This window comes from Rhinopithecus roxellana, chromosome 2, assembly GCF_007565055.1.
Source record: "Rhinopithecus roxellana isolate Shanxi Qingling chromosome 2, ASM756505v1, whole genome shotgun sequence".
NCBI lineage: Eukaryota > Metazoa > Chordata > Mammalia > Primates > Cercopithecidae > Rhinopithecus > Rhinopithecus roxellana.
Window position 1 is genome coordinate 182,616,425 of NC_044550.1, and position 6,833 is coordinate 182,623,257.

The window sequence follows — 6,833 nt, forward strand, 5'->3', positions numbered from 1 at the left end:
AATTCTAATTCCCTTGGATACTAGGACAGAGTTCTATATTTTGTGTTGTTTACTTCTAGATTGAGCAAATACGAATGGGCTCAAAAATACATTAGTTAACTCTAAGTATAATGTCTACTTCTTTAGAGATTCTGAATACAAATACCCACACAGTTCCCCTTCCTTCCCTGTTTTAAAAGAGAAACTTGAGGCTTTTCTATCACATGTAACTCCTAGCTATATACTATAATATAGTATTATATTATACTAATTATATACTATAATATGGTATTATATTATTAACATGTGACTCCTACCTATATATGTATATATTTTACGTATGGCTATTTCAAGCACCTCAGCAGTGCCCAGCAGGAACATAGGCAGCATTCAATAATTGTTGGTTGAGCTGAAATTACTAGTTAGCACTCAAGAAGTGTTATTTGAATGAGTGGATGGATGATGACCCACAAGTAATGCCCCTTTTGTTGCCTGTCACAGTTATTCAATATACATTAGCATGAAATATCAGAAGGTCAGTCAGTCTTAGGGTCTATTCATAGAAGTAAAATGTTGCTGTTTTAAGTTCAGTAACTATGCCAATTTCAAGGACCATAAATATATGCTCTATACAGCAAATAGCATTTCATGATTGGAAACCAGAATACATATTTAACCTTTACATCAACCAAGTGTCTGTTTTTCCTAAGCAAAGAATCATAAACATGTCTTTTTACATTCATCAAAGGAAAAGAAATGTTCATTTATCTTTTTTTTATATACTGGAGAAAAGCCTATTTCATTTTCTTGGAATTTAATGATTGTTCAATTAATTTTCCTCACTCTTTTAAATAAAAAAGTGGGCAGGGATTAGACATGGAATATTTTCATTTAACATTTTTTTTTTTCAGGAGTAACAGCCAACTGTGCCAAAACTGTGAGAATAGGAATCATTTTCTCACTGCACTTGTGGGCTTGTGTCTTTGTAGGAGGCTATCTTTGAGTCCTTTTCTGGGAAGATTTCTTGCAGGTGGAATGTTAGCAGCTTTGAGATACATGGGTTAGTAACTGCCTTAGATGGGGTTCAAGTTAAGCCTGTCTTGCTGACTTCAAATTTACAGCAAAGGTTGTTCTATGCCATGCTCAGATTATTATTAGCAATACTAGTAACAAGTCCACAGATCCCACAGAATACTAAGCAGGCTAAGATACACTCCTCAAACTGAATTGGCCAGCAAAAGCTTTTTGAAAATGCTTTTCATTTATATTAATACTTTGGGAAGTATGTGTAGAAACACTGTCCCCTCTACTGACCAGTACATGATTCAAGAAAGTGCCAGCAAAATAATTTTTTAAAAAGAATATTCAATAATGAGATTGGTGAGATGTTTATCCATGTAGAGGGAAAGAGCAGAGTAAAAAGACAAATATTGGAGTTAGAAAGGGCATTGGAGATGATTTATATGTAGTTCACCTCTCAGATAGAGCCTTTGCTTGATCAAACGTTAGACTCCTGAACCTTCTTGTAGGCACATCTACGCATTTCCTTGTAATACCCAGTTTTAACAAGGACCCTTCTGATTTATAGTTTAGCAAGTTTAGCAAGAACCTCACCCCCATCTTAGAGATACGATCACCTTTGATATCTGATTGGGATCCTCATCTCACATCTGCCCTCAGGTTATCTTCCTGGCCTGTCCTTAGCAAGAAATCCTCTTACGTCAGTTTAGCCAGAATCCTCCTTACTCCTGATGCTTCCTTTAAGAATTTTCCACCCACCAACTCCCATCCACTCTGCTCCATGACTATAAATGGCTATTCACTTGCCCATGCTGTATTTGGAGTTGGATAAAATCTACTTTTCCCATAGCAATACACCAATGCCGTCATCCCTATGCCTACTTTGGTGGTTCTGAGTAAAATCTGCATTATTATGCTTCAATAAGTATCATTGAATAATTTTTTTCTTTAACACTTTTTTCATTTTGTGTTACCAAAATGAGTTCTAGGATGACAAATGACTTGTCAAATGTTGTAATAAACAGAGCTGGGATTTTAATTCTGAACATCATTTTACTTATCTATAATAGGACACCTTAAATTAACATAACCCTAGGCATCCTGGATTTTTTTTTTTTTTTTTTTTTTTTCTCTTTTTGAGACAGGGTTTCACTCTTGTCACCCAGGCTGGAGTTCAGTGGCGCCATCTCAGCTCACTGCAACCTCCACCTCCCGGGTTCAAGTGATTTCTCTGCCTCAGCTTCCCGAGTAGCTGGGATTATAGGCACCTGCCACCACACCCGGCTAATTTTTTGTATTTTTAGTAGAGATGGGGTTTCACCATGTTGGGCAGGCTAGTCTCAAACTCCTGACCTCAGGTGATCTTCCAGTCTTGGCCTCCCAAAGTGCTGGTATTACAAGTGTGAGCCACCACACACAGTCAGCATCCTGCAATTTTTAAAGAACTACATGAAACTGAGAGTGAGACATTTAGTCCTGTTATGAAAATGGAATCTTCAATCATTTAATGCTAGTGGAGAAGGAGAGGAGAAAATGGTGCCATTAAAGCATAGTTTAAGCAAGTGGAAGGAAAAAGTGACTTTAACACATCTAACTTTTAGGACTGATAGTAGGGTGTATGATTGAAAGCATGACATTCAATGAAGAAAAGGCTAAACACAAAATGATGCTACATGTTGTTTAATGCCCATATAGTGATAAAACAAAGAATTGCATGGAAATAATAGACAGGCAGTTCAGGATATTGGTTACATCTGAGGGAAAGGGATGGTGACTCAATCTGAAAGGGGTAACTAGTGTATTCTATTATAATAATATTTTTTAAGCTGGCAATATTATTCTTTAAACCTGTGTGTATCTTAAATATTGCCCAGTAACTTTTCACAAGGTTATGCAAGAGCAATCTTCAGTTAAGGATGTGGTTATAGACTCATGCATAACTATGCTCCATAGACAACCTGTCCCATCTCACCACCTAAATACTGGTTTAAGAGACATAGACATGATATTAATGTTGTTTAGCTCATCAAAATCTAGTGTTTTACATCATGAGGCTGATTATCATACTTGCTACTGGTGACCTCTCTTTTCTCTCCCACTCCAGTTTCTTCACAAGATACATCTTGCCTGACTTCTGCTTGGGTCCTGGCACTGTTAGGCCCGTACACTTATTCTTATGCGAACTCAAATCAGTAGACTATCACACTTACCTACTTGTTGACTTTCATTTGTCAGTGTTGGAGAAAACTCATTTTTCTGGGTTCAAACCTCTGCTGGTATAAACTACATAAATTCTAACAACTTCTGAGTTTTTAGCAAGCAATTCATACGATACATTCTTCCTGGTAATTTCAGTACATATAGATCTAAGGAAATTGAGTACTTACAGTTCTGAATACAAAAAAAAATAGTAACATACTATTTTAATAAAAGTAATAATTTTTTAATTGACCTGGGGTACTAATAGGTGCATGGTTTTATTTTCACTGAACTCTTCTCAGTCTTCTGATTCATAAAGTTGTATTGATAAGTTCTGAGAGTATCTGTTGTGTCCCAAGGATATCACTAAGCCCTTTCATGTAATTATTTCTCCCTGTTCCCATCATCCAGCTCCTGTTCTTTTTGAGCCATCAGAAAAAAAAAAAAAAATGAAATTCCAACTTGTTACAACAAACTGTCCATCCAGATTTAAAGGTGTTATAGTGCAGATTCCTGTGTCAAAATATCTCCTGGGAGTGATTATAAAGTGTGAGGCTGTGTGAGGAACCGCATGGCTTTCTGGCTATAGCATGGCAGCGGCCTAACTTCCCAGGAAACACCAAAGGAGCATGACTCTACAGGGAAGTGGAGGCCAAGTTTGTACTTTGTCAGCAAGAAAAATCTAGTTGGCAGTGTACACCAGGCTTAAACTCCCATTTTCCAATCCCGTCTTCCAAACCCAGGACTGTGGCATGTGCTACAAGGCAAGCAAAATACCGTATGAAGAGAGAATTAGTTTAAAATGTAATCTATGGCATCACGAAGCAGGTCCAGTGGCAGGGTCAGACGTTATAAGCTCTGGAGATTGCCAAGAGTACATGTTCTGCTTTAAGATTATCCTCTTAAAAAGAACTTAAAGGATTTTGGCTTTCCTGATTGGCCCCCACTGCCAGCCTTGATGTTGATGGAATAACCATAGATGCCCTCATTTCCCCTCTGCTAGTCTCAAATGCCAGTTGTATGGCGATGACTTTCAGTGGAGGCATTCCCCTTTTATGATCCCGTATATTTTGGCTCAGCAGCCTGTATCATCATAAAAGTCATTCCTCAAAACAACTGGTAATTGAACCACAAAAGCATGGGCTTTTTCACATTGCCAGCTGGGAGGGGCAGTTGGGAATTTGGCTTGACATGGACTTCTAATGGAATTATCCTGGATGTACTAAGGTATCTCAGCTACATACCCCCAGTAGCTTTTTGGCTTGGAAATTGGGAGTATTATTCAGGAGTTAGTAGGTTCTAACAATGAGTCCATTGTCACTCTCTGGTTTATTTGATGTCACCTCAGGTGAGTTTCAGGCAGCAATATTGATAAGGGAAAGAAGTAGGTGATAACTGAGGCAAGGTCCCTGAGAAACTTCTCAAGTTATAGGTCGTTTATAAAATTGCACATCTAGGGACTGTGAAGGGGTTTCATGATAACATTATGAAGATGGTTTAGACCGTGTAAAATGTAGATTTTATTTTTGAAACTGATATTTTCTCTTTTCAAATTTTCCTGTTCACAAGTTACCTACTTTTTTCCCCTGAGGTTTCTGTTTCTACCATTAATTCAAAAAGTTTTGTGTTTATATGTGTGAACTATAGTTATGATTCAACACTACAGTTGTGCAACAACACTATAAAACATACACTAATTTACTCTAGGCACAATAATCATATATTTTAGTTCTTACCTTATGAAGATAGTAATGTTCTCGTCACTATTTTACAACTGAAATGGACAGGGAAGTTAAGCTATTAAAAAACACACACAGAAATTGTGTGACATGTCAGATTGTAATTAATGGGGTCTAATTCTTATTTAGTTGAAATTTGTAGCCTTTAAAGGAACTAAACTTTTTGTTACAGTATATTTAAAAATAACTTTATTTTTCAGTACTATAGAGAAACCCATATTTGGTGACATGAGTGGATTTTTTTTTATTTTTATTTTTTGTTATATTTTAAGTTCTAGGGCACATGTGCACAATGTGCAGGTTTGTTACATATGTATACATGTGCTATGTTGGTTTGCTGTACCCACCAACTCATCATTTACATTAGGTATTTCTCCTAACGCTATCCCTCCCCCAGGCCCCCACCCCACGGCAGGCCCCAGTGTGTGATGTTCCCATGCAGTGTTTGATTTTTTCCTAACTGAAACTTTGTACCCATTGACCAACATCTCCACAGTCCCCAATACCCAAACTGCCCCTGCCTCTGGTAACCACCATTCTACTCTCTCTCTCTCTCTCTCTCTCTCTCTCTTTAAGACGGAGTCTCGCTCTGTTGCCCAGGCTGCAGTGCAGTGACGCGTTCACAGCTCACTGCAAGCTCCGCCTCCTGGGTTCACGCCATTCTCCCGCCTCAGCCTCCCGAGTAGCTGGGACTACAGGCGCCCGCCACCAAGCTCGGCTAATTTATTTTTTATTTTTTTAAATTTTTAGTAGAGACAGGGTTTCACCGTGTTAGCCAGGATGGTCTCAATCTCCTGACCTCTCTATTTCTATATCAACTTTTTAAGATTTCACGTGTGAATAAGGTTGTGCAGTATTTGTACCTGGCTTATTTCACTTAACATAATGTCCTCCGTTTCATTCATGTTGCCACAAACGACAGGATTGCCTTCTTTCAGCCATTTTTTTATGGCTGAATGGTATTCCACTGTGTATATATACTGCATTTCCTCTATCCATTCATTCATTGATAGACACTTAGGTTAACTATCTTGGCTACTGTGAATAATGTTGCAATAAATATGAGAGTGCAGATCTCTTTTTAAGACACTGATTTTATTTAATTAATTAAATAACTAATAATACTTTAAGTTCTGGGATGCATGTGCAGAACGTGCGGTTACATAGGTATACACGTGCCATGGTGGTTTTCTGCACCTATCCACTCATCATCTACATTGGGTATTTCCCCTAATGCTATCCTTCCCCTAGCCCCCCATCCCCCAACAGGCCCCAGTGTGTGACGTTCCCCTCCCTGTGTCCATGTGTTCTTATTTTTGAACTCCCACTTATGAGTGAAAACATGCAGTGTTTGGTTTTCTGTTCCTGTGTTAGTTTGCTGAGAATGATGGTTTCCAGCATCATCCGTGTCCTTTCAAAGAACATGAACTCATCCTTTTTTATGGCTGCATAGTATTCCATGGTGTATATGTGGCACATTTTCTTTATCCAGTCTATCATTGATGGACATTTGCGTTGGTTCCAAGTCTTTGCTATTATGAATAGTGCTGCAATAAACATACATGTGCATGTGTCTTTATAGTAGAATGATTTATAATCCTTTGGGTATATACCCAGTAATGGGATTGCTCGGTCAAATGGTATTTCTAGTTTTAGATCTTTGAGGAATCGCCACACTGTCTTTCACAATGGTTGAATTAATTTACACTCCCAACAAAAGTGTATAAGCATTCTGGTTTCTCTACATCCTCTCCAGCATCTGTTGTTTCCTGACTTTTTAATGATCCCCATTCTAACTGGTGTGAGATGGTAAAGACACTGATTTTATTTTCTTTGGATATATAACCGGTAGTGGAATTACTGGATCATATGGTAGTTCTATTTTTAATGTTTTAG